We start from the raw sequence: 16,943 nt of genomic DNA, 5'->3' as shown, positions 1-16,943 counted from the left end.
CTCAGACCGGGTCCAGGGTCAGGCAGATCACACTGGATTTGGGGTGTTTCTGGGTTCCCTGGGGGAGTTGACACAGAGCAGGCCCTGGGGGTTGGGCAGGCAGCCATTGGCTCCTTGCACATGCCCAGAGAGGGGCTCATTGCAAGTACCTTCCTCTGTCTAGGGAAGGACTCTGGGCATGAGCCCGACCACCCTGTGTGCTGTCCTTTACATCCTGGCTTTTGGAGCTCAGTACCCTGAGTGCCCCAAGGGCATTCTCACCTACCTCCTCCAAGGCTGGGGGAGGATGGCCCTGTCCTTACTGAGCACCTTCTTATCCAGATCCATTTTCAACTCCTCACTTTTCAATTAAGGAACAGAGTCCCAGAGAAAGGCGAAGCCCAAGGAGCACATGGTGGGCACAATCCAGAGGACCTGGATACTGCTGGCATTTGAGGTGTGGGCCCAACTCTCTTGCATAGAAACTTTGAAAAGGACAGCCCCTAAATAATGGGGACCCCTGCCTGTTTCTCCCCATATGAAGCTCTTTTCTTCTCAGGATCCCCAAATGGCTTCACGAGCACTGCCCGAACACACACACACTGACCAAATGGGTAGGGACAATGTCCTGGGAGTCAGAGTAGGCCTGGAACCAGGGAGGTGGCAAGGAGCCAGAGGGGTTAGAGTGAGCTCTGCCATGGGGCAGGACATCTTTGTCCTGTCGACGTATCCATAGCCCCATGCCTGGGAGATGCCAGCCTGATGGGCAGTGGAATCTCAGAGGTTCCCAGGGTACTGCCTGGGCAGGGACAAGCCCAGAATAAGCAGGAGAGAACAGAAGTGAGGTCTTCCCTCCACTGTTCTGAGCACCTGGAATTAAGATGAACTCCCAATATAGAGGGAGGTTACTGGAAAGAAGTCCTCAATTTCCTCTATAAATTGGGGTGCTTGGAATGGGTGACCCTAAGTGTGCCACAGCCTGGGAGGATTATTTGGCCTTGGTTCTCTATTGATAACCATGGTATTCTGGGGTGCTGGAAAATGTGTTCTAAACCCTAGGTGTCCTACTGAACAGACACAGGCTTGGAGGATTGGGGAACTGATGACTTGTGCTAGATGCAGCAGAGCACAGGACCATCTATGGGGCCCAGGGACAGGTCAGACCTTGCAGGAGCCTTGAATCTGAAACTGAAAGGAACAGGAAGTCTTTGGAAGGTCTCACACCTGAAGGTGACTAAGACTGCTTTTCACAGAATTTAAAGCCTGTCCTGGCATGGACTGTGACACAAAGCCAAGGTGGTCATGACTTTCTCAAGATTACACTGCCAGAACTCAGCCCTGTTTTGCTTGTGTTCCCTGCTGCTTCCCACTCCATCTTGTAAATTCTTCCTTCTCTTAATATGTACATTGGCTACAGGTGTGACCAGTCCTCAAGTTTTCTAGGAATTTTCTCTGAGCTACCTGATCCTTTTCCAAGGAAGGATCAGGTAGATTTGATCCATTGTGCAGCAGGGTAAACTTGGGAAGTGTTGGAGATTTGGATCCGAAGGGTATCAGGAATGAGAGAGAAAAAGGAGAGTGAAATGAGAAAGAAAAAGAGTGAGAGAGCTGGGGTCAGGGGGTCTGTGAGTAGAGACTCATCAGACAACTTTATTGTTTACAAGGGGCTCTCTATATACCCCAGTCTACATGACAAGCAGCAACAAGCAGTTAACTATTAGCATTACTAAGAAACTCAAAAAATCTTATCTCAAGGTACAAAGTCTAAGTGTTCTACTTACTACAAAAGGTTTGTGCTCATCTTTTCTTTCAGCCTTTAACAGCTTCAACCGGTTTGCCCAGAACTCTTAATTACAGCATTCCTTACATTGCAAGCATAGCTAAGGAAACGGCATGTCTCCTTGTGAGACCACTGCACCTTGGTTTCCAACACGGAAGGCTTGAGAAACAGAAAGACATGTCCAGGATCACAGATCAGGCAGGAGCAGGACGGTTGTGTACCAAGTTCAATCTCCTTAGTTCTTGATGCCCCCAGACCTCAGCAAGGCAGGAAGAAGGACTGTATTGGTGAAATTCTGTACACTTGGGAAATTCAATAGGTCAGGGGGGTAAAGAGTCAGCAGCCCAGAGGGGACATCGGGAAGTTGTTATCCAGGAAGAGAGCACAGAGAAGGGGAAGCAGGAAGTTACCTCACTTCCCTGGAGACAGAACCCAAGAGAACTTGGAACCCCAGGAACCAAGTGCCCACATTCTAGATACTAACCTAACAGCTCACTCAGGCCTAGATGCTCAAGAAATGTTCTTGTTGCTGCCTGCCTGCAGCCTTGGCCACAGGAAACCCCACAACGAGAGCCTGATCCAACATTGCAGACTTTGGCTCAACCTTCAACCTCAAAGAATCTGGCCATTTGCCAGGAGGAAATCAAAGGTAACCCATGGAACCAGGGCAGGGGATGCAGGCCAGGCTGACACTGTTCTTATGAGCAGCCTCAGCACCTTCCACTCCCAGGATGGGTGTATAGAGGATACCAGGCTGGGCAGAAAGAGGTGATTGGGGGTGGACACCTGCTGGGCTCATTGTGTTCTTGTCCAGTTCATGACTGGCAGGGACAGGAGGAGAAGCCTGGGGTTGGTGCCCCTCTGCCCAGACATTGATCCAGATCTGCAGAGTTGTCATCTCTCTCCTGGGAAGAGGTCTATACCAATAGGGTCTTTGCCTCATCTAGAAATAGAACTTCATGTGTGGTTGCTCCTCTTGGTGATAACCAGTCAGGGTCCTGATGCCTTGTAGCCCTGCTGATGATTCTACCATTGCAGAGCCCCACCCACAAGACCAGCTCAGAGCAGGATGTCGGTGTCATCAACACCTAAGCAGGGTGCTGGTGCATACTGCCACCAGCAGAAGCTGAAAGAGACAAGAAGTGAAATGGGAGCTGAGGGGTTCTCCACACCCAGGTCAAGGTCAAGACAGGGGACTTCAGGACCTAGATCCTACCCTGGCAGAATCTGCAGGTTCCCTGCCAGGAATTCCCTCTGTTGGAACTCAGGACCACACCATTAGGAATCTAGGAATGCACACCACCCCAAACTCAGCCCCATTTGTGACCAGGTGCAATGTTGGTTGGATATCAGAAAAGAGCCCTTTATGATGATTCACCTTCACATTAAACCACAACAGTCTTTGTTTTGGATCCTGCCTTGGTTGTTTACTCTACCTGTTCCTAGGTTCTCCCCATCCCCATGTTTTCTGCCTGCATTCAGCTAGACTGGCTCTCCATCCCTAAGCATCCTCTCATTTCCTAGGTTGTTTTTACCTAAAAAGTGGTGAGAAGATTACAATAAAATACATATTTTTGTGTAACTTGCCATCCAACGGAGCTCAATACTGTGACTCTTCCAGGTCAGGTGGTAGGGCTGCATCATGTTCCAAAAGGAGGCTAGGAACCTCAGAAGTTCAGCCTTCATGCCCTTAGACCTAGATGGGACTCCTTTCTTTTGTCATTTCAACTGGGCTTCAAGGAGTGTCATGTGACTTTGACTAGTCTAATAGTTCCAGATCACCCAGAATGGGCTACTAGAACTGGGTTGGCTTGTTCAAACATTATACACATTTAGAGTTTTAATGGCTGGGGCCAAATTCCTTGAAACAATTCAGGCATCCAAAAGCAGACAGTGATGGTTGGTGGTTCCCTGCAGTCAGCTCATGTTGGGTGTGAATAGTCTCAAAACTTGTCCATCTGGTGACAGCAAGGCAGAATAATATTTACAATTGCCCCATTGGAAGGCGATCTACACTTGAATATTTTCAAGACCATTTGGAATTTCTCTTCCCTGTCATATCAGCTCGTTGCCTTGGGCAATCCAGAGTCTTCCTCCCATCCTGGAATCTCCAGGAATTTAGCCCTTACAGAATCTAGTATTGCCTTAGTCTCACATCCTCAAAACTCTTTCATTTGAAAAAGAGGAATGAAGCTATTTGAGGTCATTGAAGTTAACTACTTGAATCCAGGATTGGTCTCCCTTTGCCCTGTCACTAAGTGGCACCCATGATACACCTCCTGCCACAGTCACTTGAGGTCAGTGATTTCCGGTTTGAAATTCAGGCATAACCATCTTTTTGGACATTTTACAGCTGCTGACTGCATGTCCTTTTTTGTCCCAACATTCCACCTGCCAGTGTGAAAATGACATGGCTGAGATGAAAGGTCCCAGGTTGGTGCAGACAAGTTTCAGATCCAGCAAGAAGAAAATGGAGCAGCACCAATTGGGCAGGGAGTATGGACTGATCCAACATCCTGGGGAACATGAAAGTGGTCTTCCCCACCAAGCAAACACTGATAAAAACGATCCCCAGGTGAGCACGATGCCCCTTCCATGGCCTCGAGTTTGCCAGACATTGCCATTGGACATTGGAGGTCAATTCATTTCTCTGATCCTCAGGTGGCTCCTTGGATGAGTACGGGGCTGCAGGACAAACAGCTACTAGTTATTGACAGGATCGAGTGGGAGGAGATATAGAAGTGTTGACCAAGTTAGTCCATGCGTGATGGGCTGTTAGAGAGCCTGGGATGGACAGAATGATTTTCCACTCACCTAGGGAGCAGGCTCTGACTCAGTCCTCAACTACAACAGGTCATAGTACAAACCTATTTCCCTTTTTTAAAGATTGACACATCTGTCTCGGAGTTCTTCAACCAAGGTCTTGTCAAAATGCATTGAGGGGGCTGGAGAAGTAGAAGCTGCCAAATCTGACTTCTGGGAATGTGATGATTGGGCTCAATCAATAAATAGTGACTATGTATGTACGGAAATTACACAATTTAGTAGTTGAAGGAATGAAGGAGTAAAATTCCCTGCTGCTTGGGGTTCATTCCACAGGGAGTCAAATACACTAGACCTCACAAGCACAGGGAGAACATGAATGTTAGGTGTGAAACCTTAATGTCTCTCTAGGGATAAGAAAGTCTCCAGGTCACTCAAGTACAAGGAAGACTCATGGACCTAAGGAAAATGTGTGTAGAATATACATAAACTACAAGGGCTTTAAAGTCCACAGTCAAGTCAGAAAGTTTAGGTGGGGATAGTCCCTGGGAAGCTCAAGACAGATCCCTGTGTCCCCAAAATTTCATGATTTACATCTTGGTTTCATTTGTCACAAACTGCCCCATCATCTGAACAGAATCCATGGTCCCGGGGAGATGTGTTGAGCAAAATGCTAGAGTTTGCACGGATGTTCTGTCGTGGGTTCTCAGCTATAGGAAAAGCTAGGCTGTGCTCCTGCCACTAAGAGGAAAATAAGACTTGGATGAATTATACTCATAGGCACTCAAAAAATATGGCAGCTCTTGGTGACTGGGCCACAGGCTGAGATACACTTAGACCATGGGAATGTGGGGTAGAGGGCCCCACTGACTAGGTACTAAGTGCCCCTCTTTTTGAAACACAGTGCAAAGAGGGAAGTAGTCACTCCCTCCCCTGCCCACTGGAACTCAGATTCCTCGGTACAGAGAGCAGGGAAGACAGATGTGTGAAGGGTCTCTGACATAAGTAAGACTCGTTCAAATATTGGACACGAGCCTACTAGGTTGGACAATAGCCAGCAGTCTGCAGCTAGGGGATAAACAGTCTTAGCCATGTATAACAGTATTTTGGGAGTAGGTGCAGGGTCTGGGAATGGGCAGGGTTATGCAGAGGAGCCCTCTGAAACACACACTTGGATACTTTTGAGAGGGAAAATGGGATTAAAGGAAATCCTGTCTGATCTGTTGTCTACACTCCATTCACAGTGCCATCGGCTATCTATTCCAAACAAGGGTGGACCATGCCAGTGGGGAATTTCTCAGGCCCAGGTCATTCTTACCTACAAGGACTGGCTGGACTCCATAGATATGAATATGTGTGGCTTGATATTTCAAGGGATGTCCCATTATGCCCGTTATCTATTTCAGTTTCTGCAATCAATAGTCAACTCCAGAAGGTGAGGATATCTGCAAGTGGGTGCCTGTAGGCCTCAGCAGACTGTATGGGTGGAGAACCCAGCAAGATCTGCCTGGGCTGGGGTTCTCAAGGAATAAGAGGAAACTCAGAAGGGAAATAAGGTGGACCACTGCCTATAGAAGTTTCCTGGTTTAGTTGTGGTGGCTTTGGGTTTTTTCCATCTGAAATGATTGTGGCTATTTTCTGCCTTCTAAAAGAAAGCTGGAAAGGATGTCAGGGTGGGGGAACCCTTCTCTTCAAGTTGCAGTGTCAGCTCTATGGCTAGCTCCATGGCGGTGGTGTCTCTCCTTCTCCAGACACACCAAAAGGCAAAGGAGCACCTATAGACTGCTTTTTCACCATCTTTGCAGTAACTGCCTATTTCATGGCTATTTCTAGGGTCCACCCTACATATGGCCACAGCTCTAAGAGCATTTGACAGCAATCCTAGGGTTGAGGAGACCTGTGAGCAGGCTGTCCTCACTGCCACCTGGCCAGAGGAGCCAGGAGAGAAGCTCGTGTCCTCCCACCTGGGCAAGGAGTTCCCTTTCTCCTGTGTGCTTCCAATGCATCATCAATTCTCAAGGCCTACTCAATTGTTCCTGGACCAGCTCCTCACCACGTGAGAACCATGCCCCCTTCTACATCCATGACTCATTCCACATTTGTTGTTCGTTTGGTCTGTCGATTCCCTTGTCACATCACTCCTCGTTCCTCAGGTGGTGCGAGTGAGTGGACACACACTGCAGGTTCATATTCAGAACCTAAGCACATTAGCTATGATACTTTGACCCAGGTCTGATGGGCTGATAGAGGCTCAGGGGCTTATCAGATTGTTTTCCTCCCCCTGGTGGGGATCATGTTTCACAGCCTTGAACACCCTCTTGGAAGGGACAGGCCTCTTTCCCATTTACAAAGAATGCTGCAGAATCCATCCTGGAGGTCCCATCTGAATTCCTATGTTAGCAGAGTTCTCTGGGTTTTCAGAGGGTCACCCCAGACCCACTGTGACATGGGCAAGGTGATCATGGAGCTCAACTGACAAATATATTCTGGCTACCTATATGTGTAGGGACATTGAAAAATTTAGCTTCGTTGGAGGAATGAAGCAGAAAAATTCCCTGCCTCTTGAGCTTGCATTCCACTAGGGAGTCAGACACCTACACTTGATCTCTTGAGCATGAGATATAAACAGCAAGTTGGTGTGATGCAGTCATGGCTCTCTGTAAGTATGGGCAAGTCCTCCTGGTCTCTCAAGGAGATGCGAAAACGGTATACCAATTAAAAATGTGAGTGGCCCACAGGTCAGAACAAAGGACTCCAAACTCCACAGTTGCATTGGAAATGTGCAGTGGATGTGGAGGTTGAGGAGTGGAGGTCCTATTCATGTGTCACAGAGATCTGATATTTCCCTTCTTGGTTTGATTTTTCCCCACCTGAACCATCCTACAAATGGGATCCATGGTCCCAGGGAACTAGATGTGTTGAGCAAACTGCTAATCACTCTGCCTGGATGTTCTGTTGAGGGAGCTGAGCTGTAGGCAAGGTGGGACAAGGCAGTGCCCATACTAAGAAAGAAATGGTAGGAAAAGGATGAGACACTCAGAGGCCTGCTTGAATAAGGCAGGTCTTCCTACATCGGCCTCAGGCTGAGGTACAGTTAGGACATGGAAAATGGGCAGGAGTTCCCCATTCACCAGGCATTTAAAAGCGCCTAGTTTTTGATGCAGAACATTGAGTAGAGCAGTCACTGCACTACTTCTTCTGTATTGGGGGCAGGGAAGACTGACAGATATGAGTCAAGGGTCTCTGATGTAGGCAAGATTCATTCAAATATTGGACATAAGCCTTCTATGATTGATAAGAGTCCTGAGTCCCCAGCTGTGGGACAGTCCACTACTGCCCAGTTTGACAGTTTGTGGAGTGGGTGCAGGACATGCAGGCCATACACAGCAGCCCTCCAGAAACACACACATGGTTACCTTCAGAAGGGAATGTGGGTGGCCAGGGAAGGCCTCTCTGATCGGTGGTCTCCACTCCTCTCATAGTGCCTTCGACAATTTACTGCAAAACTTCATGGATCATCCCCACGGGAGCTTTCCCCAGCACCAGGATGCTTTGATTCTCCAGGGCCCAATGACCTTCCTGCACATGAAAATGACATTTAAATGGCTGTCCTGTCCCGCTCGTGTCAAACCTGAGGCTCAGGATTCCAGGGAGTCCAAGCCAGAAAGTCAGGATATATGGGAGTGGATGCCTGTGAGCCTGAGCAGACAGCGTGGGTGGTTACCCCAGGCAGGATTTCCAGGGCTGGGGTTGCCCAGGAGTAAGAGAAACTTCAGATGAGGCATCAGTTGAACCACTACCTACGAAAGTTTCCTGGTTTTGAGGTGGTAGGTTTAGGTTTTTGTCATCTGAAAAGATTGAGGCTATTTTCTGCCTTCTAAAAGACATCTGGAAAGGATGTCAGGGTAGGGAACCCTTTTCCTCTTCAAATTGCAGTGTCAACTCTATGGCCAGCTCCATGGGTGGTGGTGTCTCCTTCTCCAAACACACCAAAGGGCAAAGCAGCACCTACAGAGGTGGAGCTCCCTAGGGATTTTGTACCATCTTTGTGGTAACTGCCTATTTCACGGCTATTTCTAGGGTCCACCCTACATCTGGCCACAGCTCTAAGAGCATTTGACAGGAATCCTTCTGGGGTTGAGAAGATCTCTGAGCAGGTTGTCCTCACTGCGACCTGGCCAGAGGAGCCAGAAGAGAAGCTTGTGTCCTTCCACCTGGGCAAGGAGCGCCCTTTCTCCTGTGTGCTTCCAATGCATCATCAAACCTTGAGGCTAACAGGATAATTTTCTGAAGTCCACCTACAAGAGTAATGAGAAAATTCTTAGAGAAGAATAAAAAAAAACAACACCATGCAATACATTTATGGGAAGGAGTAAGGCACTGCTGATTGGGAAACATATAGCTATAAATTCCTACATTAGGAAACAATAATATCAAAGCAATAACCTAACTTCTTATCTTGAAGAAAGAGAATAAGCCAAACTTAACATTAGTAGGAGAAAGAAAATAATAAAGATTAGAGTGGAGATAAGTGAGATAAAGAAAAGAAAAACAATTGAGAGGATCAATGAAACCAAAATTTGGTTCTTTGAAAAGATTAATAAAATTGACAAACCTTTACCCAGACAAAGAGAAATGAGTGAGAAAAAGATGCAAATAACTATTAAAGGAATGAAAATGGGAACATTACCACTGACCTAACAGAAATCAAAGGGGTTATAAGAGAATACTATGGGAAGCGGACTTGGCCCAGTGGTTAGGGCATCCATCTACCACATGGGAGGTCTGCGGTTCAAACCCCAGGCTACCTTGACCTGTGTGGAGCTGGCCCATGTGCAGTGTTGATGCACGCAAGGAGTGCCCTGCCATGCAGGGGAGCCTTATGCGCAAGGAGTACACCCCATAAGGGGAGCCACCCAGAGTGAAAGTGCAGCCTGCCCAGGAATGGCGCCACACACACAGAGTTGATGCAGCAAGATGATGCAACAAAAAGAAACACATTCCTGTGCCACTGACAACAGAAGTGGACCAAAAAAAGAACACGAAGCAAATGGACACAGAGAGCAGACAACTGGGGTGGTGGTGGTGGGGTTAAAAAAAAGAGAATACTATGAACATTCATATGCCAACTAACTAGATAACCTAGAGGACACGACAAATTCCTAGAAACATAAAAATAACCTGAATTAACTCAAGAAGAAATAAAAGCTCTTAACAGACCTATGAAAGCAAAAAGATTGAATAATCAAGAACCTCCCAACAAGGCCCAAGACCAGATGGCTTTAGAGAGAATTGTACCAAACATTCAAACAAGAATCAACATAAATCCTTCACAAATTCTTCCAAAAAAAATGAAAAGGTCGGGATTCTTCCTAACTCATTCTATGGAGCTAGTATTATTGTGATACCCAAAACCAGAGAGCAACATCAAAAGAAAACAACAGAAACACTTCCCATATGAATACAGAAGCAAAAAATCTCAACAAACCACTGGAAAAGTAAATCAAACTACTTATAAGGATTATAACTCATGACCAAAGGTGACATCCTAGGAATGCAGCAGTGGTTTCACATAAGAAAAAATCCATCCGATCACTTGAATGCCACAGAGAAGGCTTCTGATGAAATCTACCATGATATCATAATAAAACCACTCAGAAAAATAGGAATAAAAGGTTACATCTACAACGTAATAAATATCAAAACTCACAGCTAACATCATAGTCAATGTGAGAAAGCATGAAAGCTTGCAATGGGAGACTGAAACCTGAGGTCAGGAACAAGACAAGGATGCACTCTTTTACCGCTTCTATTCAAAATTATCCTGGAAGTTCTAACCAGCGTAATCAGGCAAAAAAAGAGAAAGACATTGAAATCAGAAATAAAAAAGTAAAACTAACACTATTCTCTGATGGTATGTTCCTTCATATCAAAATTCCCCAAGTAGTCACAAGAACACTACCACAGAAAATTTAAAAAATTAGTAAAGTTGCAGGGTACAAGATAAACCCTTAAAAAATCAGCTTTATTTTTCCATACCAGGAAAGAACTATCTGAAATGAGCATTAAAAACCTATTCTATTTGTTGCAACATCTACTTTCCAGTTCATGGGCCTCACCCTGGTAAACTAACAGGGAGGAGAGGATGGACAACTACCATACAAAGGAACTGAGAGAGTCTACAACTGCAAGCATCAGAGTGTCATCCATCAGCCATATGGAATTGAAGCCACCTCACAATTAGAGGTGGAATAGCTATCACCATCCCAGAACCTGGGCAATAAAATATGGACCAGAGAAGACTTCCTGGTATTCTGCTACAAACTTATTGGTACTCTAGCAATGAAAGAAATTATATCATTAATGTGGAGACAGTGGCTACTGGAAGTGCTAAAGGCAGGGAGAGGGAAAAAGAGGTATAATATGGGGAAACTTTTGGGACATGGAATTGTCCTCAACGGCACTGCAATGACAAATACAGGTCATTATATATCCTGCCATAACCTACAGAATTCAGTGTAAATTACAATCTAAACTATAATCCATACTTACTGGCAATGCTCCAAAAGGACTCATCAATTGCAATGAATGTACCACATTAATAAAAGAAGTTGTTAATGTGGGGAAGGGTGTGAGGTGTGGGGAGTGGGGCATTTGGGAATTCCTTATATTTTTTTCTGTAGCATTTTGTGAAACCTAAGTATCTTTGAAAAAAATAAAAAACATATTTTAAAAAAATTCCATTCGCTATAGCATCTGAAAAAATAAAATACCTGAGAATAAATTTAAAGAATGAACTCTATATACAATGAAAACTGAAAAACACTACAAAAAGAAATTAAAGAAGACCTAAATAAATGGCAAGATATTGTGTGTCCATGTTTCACATTGAATATTGTTACAATATCATTACTACCTAAAATGATCTACAGATTAAATGCAACACCTATCAAAATCTCTGCAGCGTTTTTTTGTAGGAATGGAAAAAGTCCATCCTCAAATTCGTATGGAATACCAAGGGGCCCAAACTAGCCAAAAACAGTCTCTCAGAAGTCTCTAACTATGTAAGAATAAGCAACCAGAATATCACCCCAAATTATATACCATAACATATAAAGAACTAGAAAAATCTCATCTATTCTCCAGGGGATAAACCAATCAGCAGATACAGTGTCAAAAGAACCACAAAAGGAATTATGATTTTTCTCAGTTATTATCTCTGCTCAAAGAGAAAGGTAAATACTCTTGGAATGAAAGAAAAGATAGTTCACAACAAAGAAACAAACAAAAAGTACATAAAAGGATACTTTATACCTAGGTATAAAATATCCAGTTCAAGGACAAACAGCAGAATGGCGGCTGAGTAAGGAGATCCTAGAGTCAGCTCCTGCTAAGGGCAGTTAGTAATCACACAGCTATCTAAAGCACCTGTTTGGGGGCTCCAGGAGACCAGAAGAACATCCTGCAACACCTTGGAAGGAATGGAAGGAGACTGTGCCTCTTCAGAGAAGACTATTAAGTAGAGTACTTCATGTCATGGAGGCTGGTGCTCATCCTCCACTGGAGGCACAAGCTGCCTCAGAAGCTGTTCTGTGGCTGGAATTGAAAGCTCCACTTCACAAAAATGGGGGAGGAAGAGACGGTTGGGCATTAACTTCAGCTATTGATGAGTAAATTAGACAGGCTAATGTATAATCCTAAGAACAGCTGAAGACTGAACATGTCCAGGTCAGAAAGAAGCCAGGAGCTGCCATCTTAACTTCATACCTGGCAGGGGGTGGAGTGGGGTAAATTGAAATCACAGAGTTGGTAGGGACCTGCTTCTTTCCAGCCAGTCCAGAGGGCAGCTCTAGCATAAGCCCCAGCCCCAGCTCCAGCAGGGAGAAAGCTGGGGGGACCTGCACCAGCCTCTCCAGGAAATTATAGGCCATGCCACTGAAGTTGGTAATCATCTTACTTTGGCAGCACAAGCTGCCCCTGGAGCTATTCTGTAGCTGGGATCGGAAGCGCCATTTCCCAAAAACAGGGATAAAGAGACGGTTGACCACCAATATCAGCTACTGATTAGTAAATTCGGCTGGCTAAAGTATGACCCTAAGAACACCTAAAGTTTGAACTTCTCCAAGTCAGAAAGAGGCCAGCATCCAACATTTTGAGTCTGCCCCCAGCTTGGGGGGAAGCCAGCCTGACCGAAAATCACAGTGAAGGCAGGAACTAGTTTCTTTCACCCAGATTGGGCTGCAGCCCTAGGCTAGGTTTCAGTCCCACCTCTGTCAGGGTGGCAACTGGTGGGACTGGCCCAGCCTGTCCAAGTAACCGCAGGTACCTTTGGCTGGCACAGACTGAATAATCAGAAATCTACTGGGGCAAATGCAGTCACCCTGAGCCCATAATGCATAGATTGCTACATACACCTGCAGCTCCATGCCCATCCCAAGCGGGGGGGGGGGGGAAGGAACATGAAGCTTCATAATATTTTCTAGGAAACTATAGCATAGGCCTGCATGAACTGGATTATTCTATGCACGTGTGACTCTGTCCTACCCCTGGCAAAGGAGAAAGTTGGGAGAAGCTTCATTGGTCCTTGGGGCAATGAGGGAAGCTTGAGTACCACAGCTTACATAACCAACTACATCCTTGGCTCCTACCACACAAGCAGCAAGGGAGAAAGGGCAGGAAGCCCTAATTTAAAGAGAAAAACTGCACCCAGAATAAATAGTAAGCAAGATACCAAGACACCAACAAAAAATTACAATCCATACCAAGAAACAGGAAGCTATGGCCCAGTTAAAGGAACAATATAAGTCTCCATATGACATAAAGGAATTGAGACAACTAATCACAGATGATCTCCTAAATGAATTTAAAGGGATTAAGGATCTTAAAAGGACACTGGATGACCACAAGAATTTAAAGCATACACAGAAAAATAGTAGACCTTATGGAAATGAGTGGTGCAATAAATTAAAAATACTTTGGAATCATATAACAGCACATTTGAGGAGGAAGAAGAAAGGACTGGTGAGCTTGAAGAAATGGCCTCTAAAAGTGAAGAACAGATGAAGAAAGGAAAAAATCAAGCAATCTCAGGAAAATAAATGACAGCAAGAGACATGCAAACAGCTGTGTCATGGGTGTCCCAGAAGGAGAAGAGAAGGGAAAAGAGACAGAAGGAGTATTTGAAGAAATAATGGGAAAAAATTTCCTAACCCTATTGAAGGGCATGGATATCTATGTCCAGGAACCACAATGTACTCCCATCTGAAAAAATCTGAATGGACCACCTCCAAGACACATACTAATCAGAATAAATGCCAAATTAAAGGAAGAATTCTGAGAACAGCAAAAGAAAAGTAATGTATACCTTATAAGGGATAACCCAAAAAGATTAAGTGCTGATTTCTCACCGGAAACCATGGAAACAAGAAGACAGTGATATGATGTATTTAAGATACTAAAAGAGGATAACCTTCAGCTAAAAATCTTATATCTGGGAAGACTGTCTTTCAAAATTTAGGGCTAGTTGAGAATATTCACAGATAAACAGAAACTGAGAGAATTTCTAACCAGGAGACTGGATTTTCAGGAAATACTAAAGATTGTGCTAGAGCCTGAAAAGTAACGGAAGGAGAGAGAAGCCTGGAAGAGAGTCTAGAAATGAAGATTTTATCAATATAGTAACTAAAAGTGTAAAAGAGTGGTGAAAATAAAATATGATAGATAACACACAAATATTCAGGAATAAACTTAACCAATGATGGAAAGCACTTGCATTCAGAAAACTACAACTCAGTGTTTAAAGGGAACAAAAAAGGCCTCAGTAAGTGGAAGAACACTCCATGGTCACAGATTGGAAGATGAATTAAAATTAAGATGTCAATGCTACTCAAATTGATATATAGACTTGATGTAATCTTGATAAAAATTCCACCAGTATTTTTTAAAGAAATTGAAAATATGATGATCAAATTTATTTAGAAGGTTAAGGGGTCCTAAAGAGCCAGAAGCATTTTAAAAAGGAAAAGTGAAGTTGTAGGACTCTCATTTCCAGACTTTAAATCATATTACCTAGCTACGGTAATAAAAACAACATAGAACTGCCTGAAAGACACATAGGCCAATGGAACCAAACTGATTCTTCAGAAATATACCCTCACATGTATGGTCAAGTGATTTTTGACTAACCTGTCAAACCCACTCAGTTCTGGCAGAACAGCCCACTCAAGAGGTGGTGTGGAGAGAACTGAATATCAATAGCCAAAAGAAAGAAAGAGGACCCCTATTTCATACCTGATCCAAAAATTTACTAAATATGGTTCAAAAAACATAAATATAAAAGCAAAAACTATAAAGCTTCTAGAAGAAAATGAAGGAAAATATCTTCAAGACCTGGTGGTAGGTGGTGGATTCTTAATGGAGACAAAAGGAGGACTGTGATGCCTACTGATATTTAATCTATGTAGAAGTTGTAATTAGCTTTCCTGTAAAAGTGTGGAAATGTACAGAGTGGACGGTAACACATAGTGAGTTACAGCCAGTTCATAAATGGGGATGAAAATGGTAGTCTAGGGTTGTAAATGCCAATTGACAGAAAGCTAGAAAATAACAGGAACTGAATAGCACTGAAAACCTCTAGTGGATGAGAATTGTGTTTGACGGTACAGATGCAAGAGTGTCCTTCCTTGGCTAGAGCAAAGGTACATCCCTATTTGATCATATACAATATGGGACTGAGGACAAACACAGGAAAAGCACAACTGGAGTGGCAGATGGACTATGGTTAGCAGTAATAATATAATATTCTTTCATTTATGTGAAAAATGTACTGTGTAGGTAATGGGGCTGTATGGAAAATATGTGCCAGATGTACACTATAGATGTGGTAACAATTGGATGATATTTTCTGCAACCAATATTCCACCATAGTGTGGTGTGTTGATAGAGGAGTTTTGTTTGGGAATTCTGCACAAGTGCACAATGGTTTTGTAAATTTACAACTTCTGTCATAAAAATATATTTAAAAATAATAATAGGGTGGGTTTGGGGGAAAATCTACGAAATGTAAGAAAAGGACTATAATAAATAGTAAGATTTTGAAAATATTCTTTCATAAACTATAACAAATATCTCACAACAATGCAAGGTATTGATGGAGGGTCGATATATGGGACCCTGGTATAATGTTACACGTTTGCTTTGTATGTTAACAATTTTTTACTACACAATTATTGTTTACGTATGTTCATATATAAATGACATAAAGATAACAATAGGGTGGGTTAGGGGAAAAATACTTTCATTAGTAGAAATATTTTGAGGAGGCTCTTGAATCATTACTTGAAAATGTTTAACAAGAATTCAAGATATTGGTGGTAGGGTGAAGTGTAGGAGTCCTGTATGATGTTATATATGTTTCTTCTGTAAGTTCATAACTATTAATATACATTTGTTGTTTATGTATGTTTATGTATGAGTGATACACTTCAATAAATTTTTTTAAAAATTAAAAAAAAAAAACAAAAACAATTCCATTAATTACAACACCTACTCTCCAGATCACTGGCCATATAGGATTGAAGCCTCCTCTCAATTATAAGTCGAGTGGTCATCATTGCCATCCCAGAATCTTCAGGATTGGGGAATAAAATATGGAATAGAGGGACTTACTGGTATTCTACTATAGACATATTGGTATTCAAGCAATGGAAGAAATTATATCAGTCGTGGAAATAGTGGTCACTAGAGGAGCAGAAGGTAGGGAGAGAGAAAAGGAGGTGTAATATGGGGTCTTTTGGGGGGCATGGAATTGTCCTGAATGACACTGCAATAACAGATACAGGACATTATATATCCTGCCATAACCTACAGAATTGAGTGGGAAAGAGTCTAAACTAAATGCTAACTATAAACCATGCATAGTGGCAATGCTTCAAATGTGTTCATCAATTGCAGTGAATGTACCACACTAATGAAAGAAGCTGTTAAATGTGAGGAAGGGTGGAAGGTATGGGGAGTAGGGCATTTGGATACCCCTTATAATTTTGTGTAAAATTTTGTATAGTCTATGTATCTCCTAAAAGAACAAAAAATATATTAAAAACAATTCCATTCACTATATCATCTAAAAGGAAAAAACACCTGAGAATAAATTTAACCAAAGAGATGAATAACCTGTACATTGAAAACTACAAAACACTACTGAAAGAAACTAAAGACCTAATTAAATGGCAAGATGTGACACCCATCTTTCAGATTTAATATTGTTACAATATCAGTATTACCTAAAGTGATCCACAGATTAAATCCAATACTTCTCAAAATCTCTACAGCATTTTTTTGTAGAAATTGAAAAAGTTGATCCTCAAATTCATATGGAATGACAAGAGGCCCCAACTAGTAAATCAATCTCTTGGAAGTCTAC

At 43.3% G+C, this 16,943-nt stretch overlaps 1 long non-coding RNA gene across 1 annotated transcript; it reads right to left on the bottom strand.

Annotated features, from left to right (window-relative positions):
- Nucleotides 1-1,593: 1,593 nt before the first annotated feature.
- LOC131276937 (uncharacterized) lies at nt 1,594-11,246 on the bottom strand. The gene is made up of 2 exons (XR_009184151.1): nt 7,939-11,246; nt 1,594-4,444 (listed from the first exon to the last, which is right to left on the bottom strand). It is a non-coding gene; the product is annotated as an uncharacterized lncRNA (long non-coding RNA).
- Nucleotides 11,247-16,943: the final 5,697 nt, after the last annotated feature.

This window comes from Dasypus novemcinctus, chromosome 30 (assembly GCF_030445035.2).
Source record: "Dasypus novemcinctus isolate mDasNov1 chromosome 30, mDasNov1.1.hap2, whole genome shotgun sequence".
NCBI classification, from domain to species: Eukaryota; Metazoa; Chordata; class Mammalia; order Cingulata; family Dasypodidae; genus Dasypus; species Dasypus novemcinctus.
This window is presented reverse-complemented; position numbering and strand designations above follow the sequence as displayed.